The sequence below is a fragment of the Taeniopygia guttata genome, chromosome 5 (assembly GCF_048771995.1).
Source record: "Taeniopygia guttata chromosome 5, bTaeGut7.mat, whole genome shotgun sequence".
NCBI classification, from domain to species: domain Eukaryota; kingdom Metazoa; phylum Chordata; class Aves; order Passeriformes; family Estrildidae; genus Taeniopygia; species Taeniopygia guttata.
In genome coordinates this window covers 18,464,312-18,488,035 of record NC_133030.1, presented here as the reverse complement: position 1 = coordinate 18,488,035, position 23,724 = coordinate 18,464,312, and the positions used below count along the sequence as shown (strand labels likewise).

Genomic DNA, 23,724 nt, shown 5'->3' with positions numbered 1-23,724 from the left:
CCAATCTGGGTGTGTTATGTGGTTCAGTGATCCCCTTGCGCTCCTCCAAGAATACATCCAGATTCAAAAGAAAATAGGGAGTGTATGTGTTTAGGCAACAATGGTGTCAACAACTTCATAGTAGCACCTGTTAACCAAAGCTGGGAAAGTAAATAAAACAAAAAAAGGTATTTTGGTATTAAAAGCTAGAATCAGAGATGGCTTATCTGTGCCTACTTCTTGCATCTTTTTTGAAACCATCCTACATTTATCACCCCAAAAGAGCAATCCCTTTCTATCCTGTTGTTTCAATAACAGTGTCCTTGCCACTAAACCACAGCTGTGGCAGGCTCCAGTGGGCATCCAGGGTCTGATTCTCAAGCACCATCACTCCTCACAAAGCTCAGAGGCACACAAGCACTTTCACGAAGCCATTCAGCAAGGGAGGTGTTGCAGAGCCTTTGAGTCATCCCACAAAATCCTGCCCTCCTTCACCTCTCCCCCAAAGCCTTTGTCTTAGGCTGTGAAGGTTAACAGCATGCTGCAGCATCACAGTGCTCCTTTGGGGATGGGGATGATGGGTTTATTTTCTCAGGAGAAACAGATAAAGGTGGCACCAGCTACTACCCAACACGAAAGCTAAATTAGTAAATTTATTGTTCTTTCAAACCTGAGGGACGTGACAGGGACTGTTTTGGATTTTGATCCAAAGCTTAGCAAAGCTGTGACCTTTGTATCAGCCTGACAATGAGCAATTGAGGCCGTGCTGCCCCAGCATCCATCAAATGCAATGATTTAGTGGCTTGACTGGCATTGCAGAGATAACAGTCACTGTAACTAAACATTGTCACAAGATGGATGTCTCCCACTTAGAAAATATTGTCTTAACTTAGGCTTTAGTTTCTGGGTGTTTCTGTGAGGGTCTCATCCCAATATCTGCATCCTTTACAAACATTATGCAGACTTTAATGAATGTATCTTTGTGGCTTACCTGTGAGATAAGAGCAAACCATCATCCTAATTTCAGAGGGAGGGAAATAAGGCACCAAGAGATTATCAGAAGTGTAGCCACTCCTTGTGTTACCTAGCAAGAACTATATAAATTTCAGCTTTCCTGATTAGCTTTTTTTTTGTTGCTTTTTGTGCATAGATTAGCTTTTTTGTTGCTCTTTATGCATATTCAGCAGAGCTCTGGCTGGCCCCAGCTCCAGTCCAAAAGGCTGACAACCTTCACACATCCAATCCCTGAAGTCTTGCACTTGGCAACTTGAAATGAGACATATGCAACACACATCTCAAAGCTCTAACTCCCTAACCTGTGAGGGCTTGACATTGCCTTTTTGGTGTCCTGATGCTTCTGTTCATGCCACAGATATTCAGTATACACTTAAGTTTAAAGTAAAGCTGACATCACCCCTGCAGTGTTATTTTCAAAGACTCCTGTGGTAAGACTAATTAGGCCATTAACAGTATCTTGCGAGATTTATAATCACTGGCTATATCAAAGGAATATATCAAACAAATATCAGATTAAGTTGTACCTACGTCTCCCTCACCTTCCACCAAACTCCACACTGATTGTTCCAGTGCTACTCATGCAATGCAACTGCAGGGCAGTGTGTTTTCTCAAGGTTTGAGATGAGGAAAACCAGAGCTGCTGGAGCCCAAGTCAGCAAAATCCATGTAATTCTTGCAGCTTTCTGCATCTGCATGTGTCCTCAGCCTCAGCCATCTGCTGGGAGTTTGCAGGTGGAGGAGATGGGGCAGGAGGATGGTCCCTGCCCCATCACACTGCTGGGTCCAGCTGAACTTCTCTGCAATAGCTACACTTCTACTTGAGCCCTTTAGCAGCTTCTCACCTTCACCTCCAGGAGATGTGAGCAGAAGGGACAGATTTGTTTTTGATTTTTCCTTCCTACCGATGTCCCCCTTTCTGGTTCAGATTTTGGAACAGTTTTTCACTGGCTCATGATCAGCTTGGACACCAGAACACTTTCAAGGCACAAATGAGATTCTGAGCAATTACTTCTGCTACTCTAAATGCCTAGTCAGAAGCTTCTTCCAGGTCCCCCAGCCTCCCAAAGACCCTCCTCACCCACTGTGGGGTTCCCTGTTGCCAGCTCTCACTGTATGGCAAGGCTTTGCTGGGGCAGCCCTGCAGAGCTGGTGAGCCCACAGCCCAGGTAAGCCTTTCTCCTACAGCACTTTACAGCTCTGAGACTGTTAAAGCTTGCACACTCCTGAGGCTGAGCATCTCACAGTGGTTTTGGGAACAGGTTATTCTGCCTGCCTCTGGCTTGCTTTTGTATTTCCAGGTTTCCCAGCTGCTCTGCATGGGCAGTAGGAGGGCTGGGGTCTTCTTTTTCCAGTGTGCGTGGTGGGACTGGGTCCCTGCTGTGCCACACAAGCAATAATTTATTGCTCTCCTGGGTGAGGAGAGGCTGGCTGTTTGCCTGGGCAGTGAAGCTGGGACCCAGTGGGTGCTCTTGCCAGCCAGGGTGTCAGGCAGGGTAGCAGAAATGCTTTCGTTCCAGCTAAGTGGTGTTGGAAAAGTGTTTTCTTTTCATCCTCTTTCTAATTTTGGGCTCTGAACTCAGTGCCCAAAGCACACATGCACCCGAGTCTAAACTCCAGCAGGCCAAGATACATGTGTCATTATGGGGACTGTACAAACAGGAGCAGGATGTGAGGGAAGGATCCAAACAATGGTGTCTCCCTTCTTTCTGCCCAATATTTATTGTGATTTTCATGTGTCTGTCCCTGGCTACCCTCAGGCATGTCCATGGCAGGTAGGGTTGAGCTGCACCTTCCCTGTTTAAACTGGACCTCCTCTGTCCACTCCATTTGACTGTTTTTCCCCCTTTAAAATTAATTTTCAAGATTTTCCATGAGGGAAGACAACACAGGGAGCATCACTGAGGCTGCAACACAGCCCACTCCTGTCTGTTTCCAGGCTAAAGTCACTACACCTTCCATCATCTGTGCAACACAAAAAGAGGACCAGAAGCACAAAAACAGCACCAGAGACCTACATGGGGATGAGATGAGGAAACAGCTTACCCATCCACAAACACAGCCATCACTGCCTGAAGGATGTGGCCAAGGACAGGATGCAACCAGGCAAATAAAAAGCCAACAATTCATGAATATTTTGCAGACAGACCCAAAGACATTTTTGAGTTCTAATGGAAAATAATAGTTGATACTTTGGAAGTTTGTAATAATGCATTTTATCTATATGACTTTTTTCTGGAAGACAGGCAATGACATCACATTATTGATGGTTTTCTTTGTACTCTGCCCAATGTCCTTATTTACACCATTTTCCATCTCTTATCCCAATCACTCATGAATTGCTCATTCATTCAGCCACATAGTTAAATGGACAAGAAAACAGATCAGTTGGACCTTGAAAATCAAGGCATTTGTATTTAATATATTTTCACCTGTGAAGCAAGACAGTGATATTAGCTGAAAGGGGATGCTCCCACAGTGAGTTTCCTCTCTCACACTTCCCCAGAGAAGAGACCCTACCCACCATATTTCGCCACCTTGTGTGTCTGCACAGGCACTGGGTATTGAACAGAAGCTGTACTTGGAGCAGTGCACAAAATATTATATTCAGCACACTAAAAAAAAAAAGAAAAAAGAAATTAAATTATCATGTCCTGAGAAGTTCCCTAAACATTCCTAAAATAGATTTTTTCATCATTTAGGGTCTCATGCAGAACCCTGGTTGATGAGATCTGGGAATCTGCAGTTAATTTGCTCATTAGGAGGTGTTTTTACAACGGCTTTCAGCACTCACAAGTTTTGTGTTCTTTCTAAAACACTCACTAAACTTCCAAACTGCATGAGGAGACGAATGCCCTCTTGATCCCATTGATCCCCTAAAATCAGCACTAAATCCAGACTCCCCCATGGTCTCCTTCCATCAGCATGGTACCCAGGAAAGAATCAAACCTGTTCATATCCCCAGATATGCCATGACTGGAAGGTCCTGGGTTCAGAATAGACCTGAAGGAGCTTTTACCTGTCTATCCCAGGAATGCATCCACTGCCTCTGCCAGCCTGCATGTGTGCCAGCAGTGAGTCCTGGGCCGTGACGTACATGGAGCAGCAATGTGGCTGGGAGTGTGCTGGGGAATGCCGAGGATGCCACAACAGGAAACACAGAGACATAACATGTCCAAGTGGGGTAACTGAGGCAGACGGAGCAGGAATGCGATTACATGACCCCCGCGGGATTTGGCTGAGACGCCGGGGCGTGCTGAGCTCATTCCTCCGTCAGAGGGAGGAAGAGAGTGGAGCAGGTCTTGCTGTTTGTGTTTTATCAGCTAGAACCAAAAGGCATCAGCAAACATTGTGGTTTGGGGAAAGATGGATTCCAGCACATTCCCCAGTTCCCGCTCTGTGTCCCAAAGTACAGCGAGAGCAAGTGAAAGTTTCCACTGGTGTAGGAGAGGGAGCCACCTGCCAAGGCTTGCCAGGAAGCCAGCAGATGCCAGGGGGTCAGGTTAATTCAGCGTGCAGGCTACAGGGCCTTTTTATGTGCTCATTCTTCAATGTGATCAGGAGGTTTCCTTTGAAAGAGTTTCAGGTTTTTAACTTGAAAATACAACTTTCTCCAAAATAAAACTGGGGGGGTGGGAGGGTGGGGAAAGAGTTTCAGTGTCAGCTAATGCAAATAGTCCCTTGTCAGTGGTTTCAATTCTGGGGAGTCCTGCACCAAAAATATTTTAGGTTCAGTAACATTATTATGAATATAGAGAACATGGAGTAAAAAGACCCTGAGACCTTATTAATAAATCATCTGAGTGTTCTTTTCTAGGTTTTGCAGGTATCTTAAGTGTTTTATGTGAAGCTCTGAGAAAACAGAACTACCAGTCCATCTGTGTAACATGGCTTGCTCATTCTTCATTCTCAGCCCAGTTTGGGATTATTCCTATCAGCCCCTTTGCATTTTATGCACAACTTCTCAAGTTCCATCACTTCATTAGGAAACAACCATGTCCAGCAACTCTGGCAAGAGTAGGAGCAGATCTGAGGTGCTCACAGAAAAGCTGGGAACAAAATTTTCAAAAGTTTGGAAAACAGTTCTCATAGCAACTAGTTTGGGCCAGTACCTGAAGCATCTCTCATGGCAGATCAGAATCAATAAAGGGGACCTCATCTAAACTCCTTTGCCTCCCAGATATATTTCCTTTGAATGATTCCTGCTTTTCCCAGGTTGAACACTGCTTATAGGTTAAATCAAGGTAGCTTTTTTCTCCTATCTGGCAATACTGCAAGTCTCACATGGGCAAGAAGTGAGATTGCTTTCAGTCTTCTATGCAATCAGAAGTCAGGAGGTTTATTTTAGTTTCTAAACTATATGGACCATGTCAGAGCTCTGAACTCTGCTGGAATTTTTGAAATGGTTGATTTTGGGTTTCAGTTCACATTAGAGAGGAGGATTTAGGTGACTCTTGGTGCATTTGGTGCATTCATATTCCTGTCCTTGTCCTTCCTGGTTTTAAACTGTCACCTGCCAAAAACATGCTGAGGTCAGAATTCAGCTGGTGGCCTGGCTGGTGAGAGAAGCAAAAAGTGGCCTGAACTTCCCTCTTTTAGCTTAGCCTGAGCTTGGGAGTGCTGACTTTAGTGAAAACTTGTTTTTATCAGTCTTCAAAGCTGCTTGCTTGTTACTCAAGGGGCAGAGAGGCAGTAGACTCCAGCTGGTTAAAGTCACTTCTCTGACCACAGACTTTGACCCCTCCCCAAAATGCTAATTTCTAGTGCCAACCCAAAAAGGGTTGCTCAGCCCCTCTTCCCCTATCCCTACCGCTGCTCTTTGACAAATGTAGATATTGCAACTTTTTTTTTAATCAATATATTCAACAGTCTCTCTTGTTATGTAACTATCAATACACATACAATACAGAAACATCTCAAAGTACCTTATTTATTTTTGTTTTACTAACAGGCTGACGTTCCTAAACAGATGGCTGAAGAACAAACCCGGGCTCCAGGCTTTAGTGCTGAGTTTTACTGTATGGACCCTGGGATGTTTCTGAACTGGTTTATTTGAGAAATGAGGGAAGTCCCAGGGGTGGCTCTGCTGTGAGCAGCTCTGCTGGCTGTCCTCCTTCCTGTGCAGCCACAGCCAGGCAGCCAAAGGATCAGCCACAAGTATTCTGAGTGCTTTTCCCAGGAGGGACTGACCCAGGTGGAGGTGAAGGACGGCAGGAGAGGCTGCAATGTGCCTGTGTCCCCAGTAGCACTCAGCTGAGTTCAGCTGTGCAGCTGGATGTGCGTGACAGTAGTCTGAAATGTCTCTTTCTGCTGACAGCTGAAGCTGATGCTGCGCTGGGCCAGACATTGCCTTTGCCCAAGCACCAGTCAGTTTGGCCAAGATCTAAGGCAGCCTTGAGGCCAGGCTGAGAGAAGAGGCAGGGCAGTGTCCAGCTGTGCAGCCCTTCAGCAGAGAGCCAGCATTTACCACCCTGACCACAGCTGTGCTCCTGCACACAATAGCCAAGAAAACCTGTAAGAACCATAGGCTTGAAACATGCCCATGGGGAAGATGATTCTCCTCTGGCTCATTAACTCATAAAAAGACTTTAACCAGGGCCAGCTTGCAAAAAAAACCCAACCCAAGCTCAATAAGACAGAGACAAGAAGACAGCTGGTTAGCTATAACTAGTGTGTTTAGCTACTTCCCTAACCGCTGTCCACCCTTATTAATGGTTAAACACTCTCTGTGTCATTGTTTGCTGTTTCTGGCCAATTCAAACTCTTTCAAGTGGGAGGAAGAGTGAAGCATGGAGGAAAACCAACACCAAAGGCCTGCTTGTATTTTACAAGACACCCAATTAAATAGCACCTCAGGTTACCTATAAGTGTCACTTGCTTTCCTGTTAGAGGACATTTATTAGAATTCAGAAATGCATGAATGAGCAGAGTTCTTAACCTTGCCTTGAGACTGGTGAATGAGTATTGTGCCCAGCTCCCATCCTTCCTACTTACATGTTATCTTTCCCTTATCTCCACAGTGTCAGAGAGCTTCAGCTTTCTGCTTATTTATCTCCATGGTGTCCTGAGGACTTCTTAAAAGAGTGAGATCTGACTAACTTGTCCAAAGTCACACAAGAAACCGGCGGCAGCACAGAGGATTGATGATTTGTTGGCACGGCAGGTGGGTGACCATGAAGTCCTTCTAGAGCACCTCAAATGTCACAGCAGCCCTTTGGCCTTGGGCCCCTGCCCTTCTTGCATGGGAGGGGTTGAAGCTGTGCTGGCCTCAGGCCTTCCTGAGTGCCCCGTGGTTGCCCATGCATGGCACAGCTGGAGTCATGGGGGCTTTCCCTGGCCTTGGGGCTAAGGCATGGGGCTAACTCATACCCCTGCTCAACCACTGATGTCTTGGTCCTTCACTGTACTGACACTGCTGAGAGTGGCAGATCTGCTAAACCACGTATTTTTCCTCTTGCAATCAGATGTCCAGTAAGGATTAAGCCAAATGTACTACCGCAATTTCTTACTTCCTCACTTCCTACTCCTGCCCAGTGGCCATGACATTGTATTTGAACCAGGGCTGAACCTCCTCTGGCAGATGAAGACCTATACCCAGCCTTTGCCTTAGACTTGAACCAAACTTAACTTGACTCTTCAATTGATTTTGAAAAGTTCTTTCAACATTTTTTTCAACTTTCACATTCCTTTGCCCTCTTTGGGATTTGACTGGAGGTAGAGGCACCAAAATACCCCCAGGAATGCTGTCTTACATTAATTTCTGACCCTGCTGATTAACCAGTCCTTCTGATCCTGGTTAGCTCTGCTCATTTACAGGCCAAAAACCCACTTGGGCAAGGTTCAAACAAACATCCAGGCCAGCAGCTTCAAGTGCTCTCATTCACAAGCAATCAGTCAGAAATCTCTCTGCTGAGTTTGGTGGCACCGACATCAAAGGTACAGCACTTTTCATTGCATGACCACACTGACGTCACCACTGCAAAGCCTGATGGAGGATGGAATGAGCAGATCCTGCCAGTTTTCACTGCCTGGATTTGGCAGCACACAGAGGTTTTGTGATGAGCTCCACTGGAGGTGAGGTGATGTTGGACAGCTGTGACAACCCCTCTGTTAGATGTGGCACTCAATAACCTGACCTCAGGGACAACACTGAGACTTTCTAGGAGTCCATTACTAAACTGTCAAGCTACGTAAGTAGCTCTGTTTTCTGGTTTTTGGTTTTTTGTTGTTTTTTTTCCTTCTTCTTGCTCTTTTATCTGACAGACAGCCTGGTTCACAGAACAGTGTGCTGGGAAGATGGGCTGATATGAGTGCTCTTCCGTGCAAAGACATCCAATATTTTCTCTCGGGCTGTCTTTCCTATTCCAGTGCTGATCTACTACCATACACTCCTGCAGATGCTGCTGTGGTCCTGGTCTTGCCCTGAGAATTTAGTGAGGCTTGGATGGGCTGAGGGAAGTATGAGGGCATCAGGACCACCCAGTGCATGGTTGGCACATGTCCTTACAGCACTCGAGCATCCGACCAACAAAACATTATGCAGGAGATAATGAACCATTTGCAGACAATTGAAAAAAAATCAGTCAGTGGCATTTCAGCTAGCCAGGATGGCTTGAGCAGCTTCCACCTGCCTGGCCCTGCCATGGAGATAAGGCCCATCTTGCACTGCAAGAAAAGTAATTGAGGGGCAAGAGGGAAGTGCAGTGAACATTCTTATGTTTAGCATCTGTTAAAGAACCAAGTGCAAAAGCAAGAATAGTCACTACTTCAGCTTCCCAAACCCATCGTGCCATAGCACATCTCAGATTTGTGGTCCCTGTAGGACAACACTGCCAGGGTGAAAGGGAGTTTAGTTTCAAGCAGATTACTGCTTCATAATACAGGGGATACAGGGACTTTAGCTTGAGTCTGAGCTTGACAGCCCCTTCATACACAGATGTTCTAGTCCAGCCTCCAGCCCTCCTTCCCTACCACAACAGCATAAGAACAAACCAGCCAGAGTTGTTGCTTAAAGGGAGAGCAGGCTGATACCACTTTGATGGTGAAGTACATGCACCTGGATGGATGCTGTGTACAGCAGGATGCTCTGTTTCATGAGAAAGAGATGAAAGATCAATTTTGGGGCATGAAAATAGTGATGCCTCCAGTGGGACTGAGAGAGCACTAGGTTCCACAGCTCTGCCTCAGGCAAAGAAGAAGTCCTTAAGGAGGTTGATTTGCTTCCTTGTTGTTTTTTTCCCTCCTTCTCAGGGGAGAGAGGGTGAGGTGAGTCCCAAGATTATCATCTCCCTGCAAGCAGCAGCTACATCACCTCCACCATGCTCTGAAACCAGATGAAGATTCCAGGTCCATTTCCTGGTTGCCCTCACAGAAGTTGCCTCATAGAAGCCTCATCAGCTTCTTCATCTCATTCTATAGGAAAACCACGATGGAGCAGAGCTGTTTCTTTATCTCAACTGACTTCTCTTTCTCCCTTTTCCCTTCTGCCCACGTTGTTTGCTGTGGTGTCAGTGCCAGTGTGCAGCAGAAGGGCATCTCATCTCTGAACCATGCTGGATTAGTAGGTGGGAGTCAGCAGTTTTCTTCCAGCAGATACCATCCAACCTTGCCTTCCACCATCCAGATCTGCAGGTCAGTGCCCCAAAGCAATCTTCTTCCTTGACTCTGATACTTCTACCCAGATGATCATTTTAGCTGGTAAAGAATTTTTCTAACATATGAAGAAACAAAATCCTAGCAAACCAAAATATAACTAGTGCCCAGCTGCTTCTTTATCTGGCTGTGCTTTATTTGCACAAGCTGAAGAACTTTGTGGTGCCAGGAGGGATGTGATAGAAGTTCTTTGTCTCATAAATTATTTTGGCCCAGTCTTCCCCTGGGAGATAGGACTTGAGAGCAAGAGCTGGCAGCATGGGTTCTGCTCCCAGCTTTGGCACTGACCTGCTGCGTGACCTTGGACAACTCACTTCACCTCCCCTGAGCTTCTGTTTCCCCTCCTCTCCTTTGTCTGCCTTGTTTATTTGGACTGTCAACTCCTAGAGAAAGGAATTCAGCCTCCCTGGCAGCTTGAAGATTGCATAGCGTGACAGGAGCCCAATCGGACTCACTTCTGGGAGGTGCTACAGTAAAAAAGGTCATAATGATGACTAGAAACTAGCATTTGCTAAACAATTGTATGGGAGTTTTTGATTATTAAGGGGCACACATGAACTAGCAGAACATCTCTGATGGTTCAGAGAGCTTGCCCAGGGACAGCAACTGTTTTTGTTCCTTTTCCATGGCCACACTGAAGACCGTATCTACCAGCCCCATAAATATTGACATCTTGTCCCTGTTCCAGCTGCACTGTGAGAGGAGTGGGAAGCATCTGCCAAAGAAAAGGGAATGTTTGTTGGAGGTAATGAAGAAGGCTTCTCTTGGAATCCTCCCCCTCACACACAACTGGACAGATAACAGCTCTTGTGAGAAAGGTTGAAAGAGCTGGGGAGGCCTCCTGGAAAGGGCAGGGAAACACTCCACTTTGGAGCTGGTTAGCACCAAGGGCAGAAAGGTGGAGAGAGGCTGTGGGGTCTAATGCAGGCCCTGTCACCCAGAAGTAAGGGATGGAACAGACTAAACCAAGACCACCAAAAGCCCATGGGGTAGATCATCTTTAGGTGAAACCACAAGAGCCTTGATTCCAGAATACACCACTTTCAGCAAGTGCTGCAGCTTTGAAATTCATTTTACCCTCTGGATGGTATCAAAAGGTGTAAATGAAGGGCTTGCCATTGCATTTGTGGCTCTTGAGAAGACTTCATGCTCACCCACTGCTTTCTACTCTGCTCAGAGTCCCCCTGGCAGTTCCACTGCTGTCCCTCAGCCAAGAGCACAGCCTTCTCTTCCAACTAAGTGACCCACAACTGATACACAAGGACATCATAGAAGGACAGGAATCACATCATTCGTGCTATACGCCACTCCACAGATATAGCTAAGGGCAAATTGTTTCTCTAACATGCCAAGGATGCTTTCAAAAAACCTCTTACCCCACTACCCCTTCGGCAGTAACCCTGCAGCTTGACAAACTCCACTGGAACGCTTGTCTGCTTTTAAAATGTCTTGAATGTATTGCATGTATTGGCCTGTCATTGGTTTTCTAAAGCCCCAGCGATACAGAGGGGTCTGCTGGGAGCAGTGTGGAAAGCAGCTCCTTAAGTGATGCTTTCCAGCTGACAGGACTGGAGGGTAGGCACTACCTGCTGTTAGGGAAGAAAGCCAATCCAGTTGTTAATCCATCAACCAGAGGCCAATGCTAAATTGTTCCTTCCAGTGCTGCTTTTCAGTGCTTTGTCCATTTATGCCTGTGCTGGTGAAGGTCCTTCCCCTGCCTGCCCTCTCAGAAGCATCCTCTGGGATGAGTTCTTCCTACCCTGGTAATGCCTGGGAGTGCACAGAGGCTTTTTCTGTCTCCAGATGTAACAGGTGGCATAAAAAAGGCACAAAAATAGGTAAGATTATCTAAAAGAATAAGCTCCACCTGGCCTTAGTTCCCTACTCCCTACTGCAACAGGAGCCTTGGAAACTCAAGAGAGAGATGAGCACACATGGAAGAGTGATGCTCAGGCTCAGAATGAGCAGGACTGGGCGAGCAGTGTGCATTGCCACTGGTACTGCTTACAGATCTGTGTTCTACCACTGCATCCATCTTGCTGCACAGCACGAGGCCATCATCACATGAAGCAGGTAAAGTGCAGTAGCTGCATATTTAAAGGAATCATAATAAGAGAAGAAAAAAGTCTGTTTTTCACAGCTTGCAGGTTGCGGTTAAGTAGTTACTCCTTTCCATGGCAGTCGCTGGGGCTCAGAGACCACCACAGACGTGCAGTTGCCAGGGTCTGAAGGGTGAAATTCCTGTGTCTCAGTCTCCAAATTCTTCAAATAGTCACTCCAATTTTTATGTTTTCATAAAGGCATGGCCTGCTGCCGGGTGACCTGGAAGAGGCATCGCAGTGCTTTGTCAGCACACTCGCCTCACTGCAGAAGCTAAGGACCAAGTTGTCTTATTAATCATTTAAAAAGTGGGGAGGAAAAAAAAAATAAAAGGCACAGTTCTGGCTAATTGTAGGGGGGAAAAATGAGGTCAGAGTTCATTTTTTTTCTCTGCTGTCACTTCACAGTTCACTGGCTGACAAGGAAAGCAAGATAAGAAGAGACTGGAGATAGTTCAGGGAACTGAACTCCCTCTCCCAAGGAGAAGTGGGGGAGTTCAGGTTTCTGATGTGGATGGAGAGGCAACTGTGCTGGATGTTGAGCCACAGGACTTGGCAGAGGGGATGCTATAAGCTTCTCCAAGAGGGAGCAGGGGGGTTTGGCATGGTGCTCATGGAGCAAGCATGTCTCATTTTTTGCCACCCCATAAACGTACTGACATTGGTGCTGCTCACAGGTAAGTCTGAGCTGAGAGAAACTGGGAGCCTCCTGTACCAGCAGCCATGCAGGATTTCAAGCAGATACATTTGATTCAATCTAAGCCTCAGGGTTTATCCACTCTCTGGGTTTGTTTTTTGTTTTTTTTTTTTTTTATTTCTTTTTAGTTTAACATCTATGCAAAAGTATAGATTGGAGGGGAGAGCAGAGCCCTGGTGCTCCTTCCTGCTCTGACACTGGGCTGATGATACAGCAAAGCCTGCCAAACCACCCTTCCCTCATTCTGTCCCCTATGGTCGCTCCCGCTATGAGCAGCAACTGCTGGAGTAAGCGAGACCTCCTCAGGAGCGTGAGATCCAGAATCATTCATTTTATGGGGCCCTCCTGCGAGAGCAAGGGATTTGTTACCCTGATTCCTGCTGGGGAAGCACTCCCACAGCCACAATGTGAAACACAATACGGCACGGACTCTGACATTCAAGCTGGGTTATTTGAGGCAAGTTTGTTACACGGGGCCTATGCAGCACAATTCCAGCAGTAATTATCCAGGCTCCTTGCACCATTCTGGCCAGTTCAATGCTAACTCTGGCCTGAAATTGCAAAGTCACGGGAAAAGCCGATGTGCCGTGCTTGGCTTTAGGGATATAGGAGAAAAGGGATCAGGAGAAGGAATCACAACCAGGGGGAGGCTGTTTAGTGAAGACCCCAGTGGTGAGGACATGCTCTAGGGATGGGATGTTTGCCTCTGTGAGCATGAGCAGTGGGCTATGGCAGGTGGCTTGGGACTTTCTTCTGCAGTGGCACTTATGGAAATTCCAGTGTTTATGAGAGACTTAAGCTTTCTGCTTACAGAAATTTAAGTGATGCCTACAACTTCTAAGGTCAGGCCAGGGGATCACAGCAGCCTGTGAATCTCTGTCCCAGGGCTATTTAGCTTAAGGAGACTTATCTGCAAGATGTTGCCTTAAGGTAGGATCAAAATTTTTCCTTCCTCAAGTGAGCACGTGCCGAGCAAGGAGAGGATTGCAGGGGAAGTGTGAGGTGAGAAAGGTGTTGTCAAACTCTTGTGAGAGGTTAACCTGGTTCCTGAAGGTTGCACAAGCCCCCACCAGCAGCACTGGTGGTGTGGCAGAGCTGAAGGCTGAGCAGGTAAAAAGCAGGTGGGCCATTTGTGCCATGAATAACATGAATAATACCTCCAGCACAGCCAGTTCCACCATGCTTCGAAACAGAAAACAACTCCTCAAGAGCCTTGGAATGCTAAGACATGTAAGAAGGAAGAGTGGATAAAAAGGGCTGAACAGAGGACTATAAACATCTACAAAGACATGTTCCCCTGCCCCTCCAGCCAGCATACCCATCCCTCCCCAGCCCTATTTTCCACTAATGCAGGATAATTCCTAATTGCTTTTGCTGTGGAAGTAATGAGATGTCAGGGTGTTTTCCTTTTTTCTTTTGTTTTTTTTTTTTTTTTCTTTTGGCAGGGACAACAATCAGGACCCTTCTGCATTTAGACATGAAGGAAGAGAAGGAAAACAGTCTTGTTTTCAATAAGACAGGGTCTCTTCCTCCGTTGCTCAACTGCCCATTTGCACAAGGCTTTCTGGCCCCGTAGTAGCCTGTTTCCCTGGAGAGTACAGTCAACATGGGGAGGCAAGGCAGTGTTGGAAGGTAGCCTGAGGATAACAGGCGTTATAAAGAGGAATTTTTTTCCCTGCTGTTTTTGTTTGTTTTACCACAGAGGCTCAGAGGAGCTGGCCAAGAGCCTCACACAGCAGGTGCTGCCTGGGAATGCAAGGGGAGCAAAATTCCTACTAAATGGAAGCATTATTTGACACCACTGCCTTTCGCAATCTTTTTCTTTTGTTTTAGACAAACTCCAAGGCCTCCTGGGCTTTGTGGTCAAAGCTGAGTTGGACTCTTCTGCAGGGGAGGAAAGGGAAGTAGTAAGGGTGTCCCCAAACATGCCAAACACTTGGGTGACAGAGACCAAGCCTTCTGGAAACAATGCTGCTGGGTTCCCACAGAAGTAGCAAGAGGGCCAAGAAAAAAATAAAAATCACCTTTGGCTCCCTCACAGCAGTGTTAATGCCTTTTTTCTTTTTTTCATTTTTTTCCTTTTTTTTTTTTTTTTTTTTTCAGTGAAGGAGAGGCTGAGCCTGCACACCCACACCAAAATGCTTTTGATATTTGGAGATCTGCAGGAGTGGGTCACTATTCTGGCCAGCTTGCTATTGTCTACCATGGCTGTTGCAAGACTCGAAGAGAGAGTAAGTGTGGCTAAAGGAAAGCAGGATAACTCCTTCCTTTACCAGAGGATTCCCCTGTGGCTCAGTCCTTCCTGTCCTCTAATTTTCTTTTGGACTTCAGCTCCTTCCCAGTAAAACTGGCAGAATCCATAGGGGAGGGGGTCATATATCATCAGCATGAGATGTGTAACTATTTCATAAATGATGGAACAGTGTTAAAACCCAGAAAGAAGGAAGTCAGAATCTTCCAGAAATTACAGGCTTTGTGACAGACTTTACATTCTTCTAGTTTTTTACAAGCAACCGGGGTGCCTCTGTCCAAAGGCTCTCCTCCTACCAGTAAAAATGTAGTTTCAGAGAAAGTCTCATTTTTCTTAGCCTTTTGGATACTCTCAGTTGCAAAAATTACACCAAGGAATTGATAGCTCATTTCCAGAAGCCTTCAAAAGGTGCAGTAACTGGCTGTGCCTGTGTGTTCAGGTACATCTGTCTCGTGGTTGTCCTCGAGCAAAGGGACGGTGCTTTGGTTTGCTCCACACCTTGCATGCTGGCATTGTTCTCACTGATGGAGACCTGGGATGCTCCTCCAAAGCTGATGCTATTAATATTGATTATATTCTTCCCCTTCCACACTCTGTGGTTCCTGTGGGGGGCCAACAGCCCCAGCCTGGATGCTTTTAAACAGTGCAGTGTGAGACACAGCCACATTCCTTAGCTGTAAGTCCTTAGAATCACCCAGCAGCTCTCCAAAACAAGTTCAGAGCACAACTTGCAGCCACACAGATGACGTGGCTATTCAGGCCCAGAGGTAAAACCTACAATATTAGCAACACAGTGGATAGGTGGCACCCACATTCCACTGGCATTTCTCCCTGCCAGTGTCCAGATATTGCATTCCTCAACCCAAACAGCAGCTTTCTTGAATTTCTTGTACTGCAAAAGATGGAGAAATCCATGTGAGACAAGTATCTTATGCTTCCTCGTTCTTCCACTGCTATTTATTGGGTACTTTAAAATTAATGAAAACCAAAGACACTTGAATGGAGTGCAGAAAGTCATGGAGTTCAGAAAATGAAAATTTAAATGAGCTTCTTTCAGAAGGCCATTTGTATATCATTAAAATTTCTGCCCACTTAGAAAGGGGAAGGAAGCAAAACTTAAAAGCTTCTGGTGTAAATTTGCAATGGTGAGAAAAGTATGTCCTTGACAAATAGCCAGAAGGACAAGCTACTACCATGATCAAGCTCTTCAGGATCAGGAGTTTCAAAGATGGAAAATATGCCTTGATAGTGTGAAACACAGATCTATCTCCATGTCTAAATGGGATGGGGAGAGTGTAGTAATGTACAATACATCTGTGCAAAGAGATGGGTGAAGTGTTCAGAAGTCCTTTGGCAAGGCTGGTCAGAGCCCTTGTTTCAGTAAGAAATGTCTGTCTGGTTTTTACATCAGCAAGTTCAATTTCTCTTCATTTTTCTAAATGAAAGTATTTTGAAAAATATTTTTTTTTAATATCCCAAGTGAATTTTTTCTGTATTAGTTAAGGACAAATGATAATGCAAACAACAGTGCAAAAAGTTTTTAAATAGCTAAAACTGCAGTAAAATTGACTCACAAATACTTCTGATATATCAGCTTTTTGTCCAGATGTCAGCATTAAAAAAAAACCCAACTCCAACTCTTTGAAGGATGTAGGGTGCCAGGCAATGCCACTCAGTTATGGAGCAGAGAAAAAGCTGATGGCCACATGTGAAACCAAACAAAAGTGGATTAGAAATGAAGAACATTTTTAAATTAGTGTGCGGTTCAAAATCAAGTAATTTGATGAGTCTCCAACTTCTGATGTGTTCATATTCCAATATATTGGTATGTCCGGAGATAGATGTTTTTCTAGAAGATGCAGCAAAGCTACTGGGCTTGGTACTGGGCTAATTGACTGCAACTGAATGGCTTTGAAATATAGGAAGTCATACCAGATGTTCTCTTGGTTCCTTCTGGCCTTAAATGCTGTGATTCTATGAATGAGTTTCTGAATCTGCGAAATCCGAAGTCCTCAGAATACAAACATATGCGTAGAGTTATACTTCTGGCCTCCGCATCAGAAGAAAGATATTGAATGTGCATTGTTGTGATAAATCAAAGAAGCAGCTAAATCAGAGCTGTAATAAAAGTCAACTGCAGATCTTTGTGCAGAAATTGGTCATATGTCATGTGAGGACAAGGTTTGGAGATGAGATTTCTTAACATTTGAAATTTCTTCTTCTGGAAGCAGCCCCTTCCATGCACTGTGGTGGAGATCCTTCAGACTCTCCACCACCTTCTGTGCCACACAAGAGCTTGTTTGACAAGTGACGATCAGTGAGGCACTGAAGGCTGCTGACCACAGTGTAATTGAGATGAGCATCCCTGCCACGAAAACCAGCAGCGAGACATTCAAGCCAAGAGAAAGGAGTTTTGTTTTGCTGGGCTTCCTAAAGGGGAAGCATATCAAAACTGGGGAAACTGAAATCCATAGTCAGCAAGAAAGCTTACTCGGCCATGGTCTAAGCACAGTCACACCAACCATGTATCCACCCACTCCAAAAAGTGTTTTGAAAAAGGAAGAAGAACAGCAACAAAAGGAAGAAAAAGGAAGAAGGGCAGCAGCAGCAGCAACAACAAAAAATCTCAGAAGAATTATGATACTTCTGTGTGATTTGAAAACACATCTAAGTAATTTGATTCATTCTGGGAGGAAATCCTCTGTATACCCCCTAACTGGATTCAGATGGCATGAATGTGCATATCACCACTGAAATTCTTTCTTGCCAGGCTCTGAGCATCTCTGGTTTCCTGCTCTCACCATCTCCCTTGGCTATGCCTCTGGTTCTAGCTGGAGAAGGTAGCAGAGTGAGCAGGACCCAACTGGCAACCAACACATCTCATCAGCTCAATATGGGGTGATTCCTAAGATGCATGGTTGATCACTGTGATGCAAATCTCCCTCCTTCATTCAAGGAGGGTTCTGGACCCTTGCAGCATGGGCCCACTGCTTTAAAGAAAACTTTGAGAAACAAACACTTGGTTTGAATCAAATGCTCAGAAAAAGGACACATGCTGCCAAAATTCTCCAGTGGAGCACCCTTATTATATAATGCCAGGCTACATGTGTCGTGCAAAGTGCTGTCTGTCATTTGCAGAGGGGCCGCTGATGCTCTAACGTCACCACCAATGTCACGCAACACTGGGTGAAGCAACGAGCGCAGCGATGTCACCAGGAAACACATAATGCCAATGACAGTGGAACTAATGTAGAGGAGATTATCCTTACATTATTCAACACTTCCAATTGCTCTCTGGTTTAAGTGGCTATATGATGTAATAATATATAAATACTGTAATGAAGGGTTTATTTATAGCCATCCTCAGCCTTACTGGTGAAAGTATTAATGTGTTTTTCCCACACTATGCTCATTGACCGCAGCCGTGCAACCCATTTTCAAGGGACTATGTCAAAAGAGTGTTTAAGCCATTCCTCAGTCAGAGGAACAGGTGAGCAACTAATGTAGCAAGGGAAGTAATCAGCTTTAAAAATGGGAATGAAGAAAACCAAAAACAAAGCAAAGAAGTGTGGGTGAAGAGAGGACATACCTCAAATGGAAAAAGAGGGTTAAAGTGTCTCTAAATCTGGCAACTACTTTCCAGCTTGGGGACCAGTGGACTCCATGGAGAAAAAGACACTTGCACCTAGCTCTCATTTAAGACATGAGAACTGATGGAGGGAGCAGGGAGGAGTGATCAGACCTTGGACCAAAAGCAGATTAAAATCTTAGAAATATGGAGTGATGCCATTCACACTGCCACAGTTGCTCTCGATTTCAGTGTTTGCCTTAATTGAGCTTGCATTTCTGTATAATCCTTCACATCCTTTAACTTTCTAAACCACCCTGGAGCCACAAGTAGCTTCCAGATGTTTTTTTCCTCCTCCCTGAGGATGGCATGGAGAGAAAAACATCAGGTCTTGAATGGTTGAAGGTGCAGGATTTCAGAAGGACTATATAGCTCTTGCAGAGACACACAACTCTCCCATTCCTACGCTCCATCTGCAAAGAGACTTCCCTTTCACTGTAAACACAGTAAAAATGGGAAAAAGCAGAAAGAAAAAAAATTTACTTGTGGGAGAAATGTGTGATTTCATCATTGCCAAGTGTGGGTTTCTTGGGGTGTGTAGAAGAATCCACAATTACCTGGAGAGACAAAGTGGTGGAGATGGGGCTTCTGGCTCTCTGGCCTGCTTTCCTCCTGTGCTGCACCAGGTTCTGACCCACTCCTGAGCCCCTCCTGTTACTGCAGCTCCATTGCTGACCTAGGAAGAGATGCTTTTCAGAAATTAATCTGATACCTGCATTTCTCCTATTTAGGGAGGAAGCTTTCCCTGTCTTTCACTTGGCTCACCATTCCTTGCAGGGTGTACCACATATTTTCTTTAATGGCTCTTTGAATGGTGAAAACAGGGCCAGGCTTGTAGAGAAAACGTCAAAATTTCTCCACCCAGATTAGGACTTCTCCGTTCATCTTTCTTAAAATTTGCCATTCCCTGAATGGCAAATTCATTTGCCATGAAAATCCTGTGTCTCCATGTGGGCATTGAGTGCGAAGCAGAGCAAGAAATGGGGCAAGAAATGGAGTGACAGCAGGAGGGGATGTATCTTCCTCCACTGCATTGGCATGCTGCCAGCAAGTGCAAGAATCTGCCTTTTTTTTTCCCTGTTTCACAACAGAGCTGTGCTGTAAACAGCATTCATCACACAGGGAGTTCCACTTAGAAATGGGTGAATGCTAGAAAAATACTATTTACAAGTCCTCCCTCAAATAAAAACCATGAGTTTATTTTGGCACCAGTAGTGATTCTCCAAGTGAATGCTTCTGGCAAGTACTCAGGCAGGTACAACAACACTTGCTGAAATAATCAGAGGATGGGGACATGTTGCAGATACTAGTGTAAATGTGAACTGTGGGACAAACACTTGTGCAAATCTGTGCAGTGAGGGGTTTGCATAACTGGTTTTGATTGCTGCTTGTGGGTTCCAGACTCCTCGAATCAAAGCGGAGAAGCTCTGCCACATGACGGAGGTAAACAGGGACACACGCAGAAACTCATCAAGAAGAGTACAAATAAAAATTAACAAAAAAAAAAGGCAACAACAAATAGTTGAACTGCAGTCAGGCAGCATAGTTTACAACCAGCCCAAAGACTGAGAAACAGCCAAAGAAACCATTCACGTAATAGCAGCATGTCAAACACATCTGTAAAGTTCCTGTAGCATTTGCAAACAGCGGCCTAAATTCAACAGGATTTACTTGGAGCAGTTCATGAGATTAAAATCAAGAGAGCATGCAAATATCTTACTGGAACAGGGCCAGGAGACAGGACTACAATTGCATGGTTAATTGAATTTGGCAAGCAGTCACCCAGCTATATTTCCCCAGGATTGACATGTGGAGTAGATCGATTGATACTGGAACAATTAAGGATGGGCATTGCAGCAAAAATGAAGATCTGACCAAGTGGGCTCACCAAGGTGGGCAGATTGGTTAACATTCAATAGGTGTCACCTACGAGCAGAGATCCAAGGCTGGTGTCACCTCAAATTGCCCCCCAACCTCCAAAAACTTCTCCTGATGCAGACAGAGACTTAACCATATGCTGGCTGTAACTGGTGTGTCCACATGTGAAAGCAATTGCAAGGCTGGAAGGGCTTGGGTTCTGTTTTGTTTGCGTTGTTCATTATCTACAAATGCAATTACCAAGGGATAAATTAAATTAAGTTGTAACATTATTTTGAACATCTTTTCTGGTTTGCTTTATTTCAGATTTTCTGAGAGGCCAGTGTTTATAGTTAAAAGTACAACTTGGCAGAAGTACAATCAGGAGTGAGCAACACATACCACAAACAAAACCATTAAGACCATTTAGAAAATTTTTGCAAAAGACAATCAAGTATTACGGGCCTAATTTCCCACTTGGTCACCATGATTTTATGTCAACATTAACACCATTGACTTCAGCTGAGCCCTACAGGCACAAAGCTTGTGTGATGGGGTGGGAAACTGGCCCAGTTTAGGATTATGTATATCGTATTATTTAAAAGACAAAGAAACAAATCCCAGGAGTGTGTAAGTATGCTGAAGTCTCTGAATGTAGACTTTTCCCACTGAAATCAAAAGCAGAGCCTCTGTGTACTGGAAGCAGTGGAATCAGGTGTCCTCTACCTGTTATTGGCAAGGCATGACCATTAACAATGAACATTTTGGGGCTGGATGAAGCGTGTAGGACAGGATGGATACTCTGGAAAGTAGAGGGACGACTAAAGAGAAGGGTGTGTCTTCTTCTCTGAGAAACTCCTCCCCCAGTCCTAAAACCTTATTTATTATTACTTCATACACTAGGACCTATTTTTAATGCTTCTCAAATTAGTCATATAATTTTTTTTCCCCATATGTGTATGAATATAGAGATACGTAAACCCAAAGAAAGACAGAAGGTGTTTTTTCTACCTGGTTGATCATTGTTTTGTGTTTTTTTCATTTTAGTTCTTTTGAAAGTGCAATTATATTAGACATGCTGGGCTGGCCACTAGGATGAGTAAAACAGTTTGAGAGGAGAAAAGGTTTGTGAATATTTCAGGATAATTACTAACAGTTAGTCCCAGACCCAGAAAAAAATATTAAAAAGAAAAAGAAAAGCGAAGAAAAAGAGAGAAAAAGAGTTTCGCCTGTTACTGATTTCCTTTTTGGTTTCAGGGGCCATTGTTTGTTTTAATTACAGGAAAAGAGAGCTGTCAAAAGACATTTGCATAGTGCAAATAGGGTCACAAATCAGAGGGGCTGTGGAGATCATGTAGCAGTGAGCCGGCACCCATCAGTGTGCAGCTACGAGGACAAGGTTGTTTTCTGTAGTAATGGGGGAAAGCTGATAGTTTTTCCACATGCAGCTGAGGGCTCAAGCGATTTTGGGGAAGAGCTTCCCACTTGCAGCAGGGTCTGCTGGGCTCTCATGAAGGCGTTGCTGTTTGTTTATTTTCCTAGCTGTGTGCTTAAGATGCATTCTTTGAAAATTCAGCTGATGGGTCTGTTTGTATAGACTGCACTGCTGGTGAGTTAGACCAGGGGTTTGTGTTCATTTGGGAAAAGAGAAAGAATCCTGGCCATCAGAAATGTTTACTATATCAGGAAATGAATTCACTACTTGAGGGTTCCAGTGGATATAAAACAAAAATTAAAACAAGAGCCTTGTATAAACCCACTTTGTATTGTCTCCTCCATAAACAGCCCCATACATGACAAAGCTCGGAGTGAGTGAGAGAGGTAGTTTTATTGGGGCATGTGGAAGTGAGTTAATTGCTGTTGTTTTTTGATTGTTTTTTTGCACATGTTGGTAAGTTTGAAGTGAAATCTGGTTGTCTTTTCTTTCTCCCATTCCAGAGAGAGCTGAGCCTTTGCTGAGAAATAACACTAGGCAAAATGACTTCAAGCTGTCACCATTACACAACCTAAACTTTATTTCTTCATTAATGCATTACAGAGCAAAAAAACAATGAGAGCATTCCTCTGGAATGTGTGTTTACTGAGCACAAAATGATATGTTTACTGAAATAGCAGTTGCTGCCGGGTTACCCAGTGGGAGAGAGCGCTCTCTTACCACACCGGTCCGAGATCCTGGTGTCGCTCTGCTCCGCGGCCGGTGACTTCCCCCGTGCCAAGAGGGTCCTGTGGGAAAAGGCAGTGCTGGTGCTGGCCAGAGCTGAGGCTCAGCATCATCCAGTGGCACCTTTCTGGTGGCTCCTGCAAGCCCTGGAGGAAAGGGGGAAAAGGAGGAGGATTTCAAGGCATCTCTTTCTGGAAAAAGCATGAGTCAGAGGAGAAGGGGCTAAACCCAGGATTTCAGGGAGGGTATCAGCACTTCTGTGGGAGTGGGAGAAATGCTTGGGGCAGAGGGCAGGTGCTGGTGCCATGTGGATGAAGACTCTCTCCCCAAAGAATGGGCAGAGGTGGTGGCTGAGGAATGGCAGAGCAGCTCCTGGGTACAGCAGCACTGAGGGGCTGTGCCACAGGAGGAGGGGTGATATCCTTTGTGGTCACAGTAAGGAAAACACCATTCCTGATGGCCAGGATGAGATGGGCATGTTGCAAATGCCCCAAACAAAGTCAGCCAGGGAGGGAAACAAAGGCAAATAAAATCAGTGAGGGAGGTTGCTCCTTTATCCCAAGAGTCAAAGCAAACCGTGTGTCTGTTAGTACATGTGTACATATGCAGGTGCACACACTCACACCCTCCTATGCACCCAGTCTCCTAAATTCAAAGGTGGTTTGTTCTTTTTTCTTTATTCCACTAGGATTCAGACAGCAAAAAACCCCAATTATTAAGAAGCTTTTGCCCAGTCCAACTGCCAAGCAGACATCAGGTTGGCTGCAGCACTGTTTGGTGTGGATATGGCTCTCTAGTGATTCAAAACCAGCCCAATTGGAACAGGGTTCATCAGTGCCCCAACCAACAAAAATACAACTGCAGTGTTTTCATTTCTTTCCCTTCTCCTTTAAAGAGAAATACACACACACACGCAGCGGAAAAACAGAACTAGAGAATGCTTTCTAACCTGGTACAGCATATTGCACTAATTCGGGGATGCTGTTACTCATGCATCTTTCACGACCCTGCCAAAACTGGGAACAAACAGTCCCTACAATCTTGATCGGACTGTCTGAGCTCAACTTTGTAGAGTTTTCCAATCTGAAAGAGCCCAAATAGGAAACATCCTTCCCCACTGCTAGCTCCCGTAATTGGCAGCATACCAGGCAGTGTCCTTACCCCGATCTGCTTCTCTATTGATATTTTTGTTCAGCAGTGACTGCAAGGCAGGTGAAGGGATCTGTAAATGTCATGTGCTGTCACCTTTCCACTGGGTTGCATCAGAGACCGCAGAGTCTCCATGTTGGGTCAGCTTCCCCCACAGTGGCAAAGTCCCTGAAATGAGGAGGAAGTTGAACCTGGACATCACCTCTGCCCTGGAGGTAAAAGCACCTCCTTGCTGAG

The 23,724-nt window shown here is 45.1% G+C and overlaps 1 long non-coding RNA gene across 5 annotated transcripts in view; it reads left to right on the top strand.

The window, feature by feature from the left end:
* Positions 1 to 23,724, top strand: part of LOC115495484 (uncharacterized) — a 93,481-nt gene that overhangs the window by 48,194 nt on the left and 21,563 nt on the right. For 4 of the 5 annotated variants that reach the window (XR_012056266.1, XR_012056268.1, XR_012056264.1 and 1 more), the window contains 2 exons: positions 7,014 to 7,156; positions 7,810 to 14,672. This is a non-coding gene — a long non-coding RNA (uncharacterized lncRNA). The remainder of the gene's footprint in view (positions 1 to 7,013; positions 7,157 to 7,809; positions 14,673 to 23,724) is intronic. The other variant, XR_012056265.1, reaches the window with a different exon arrangement.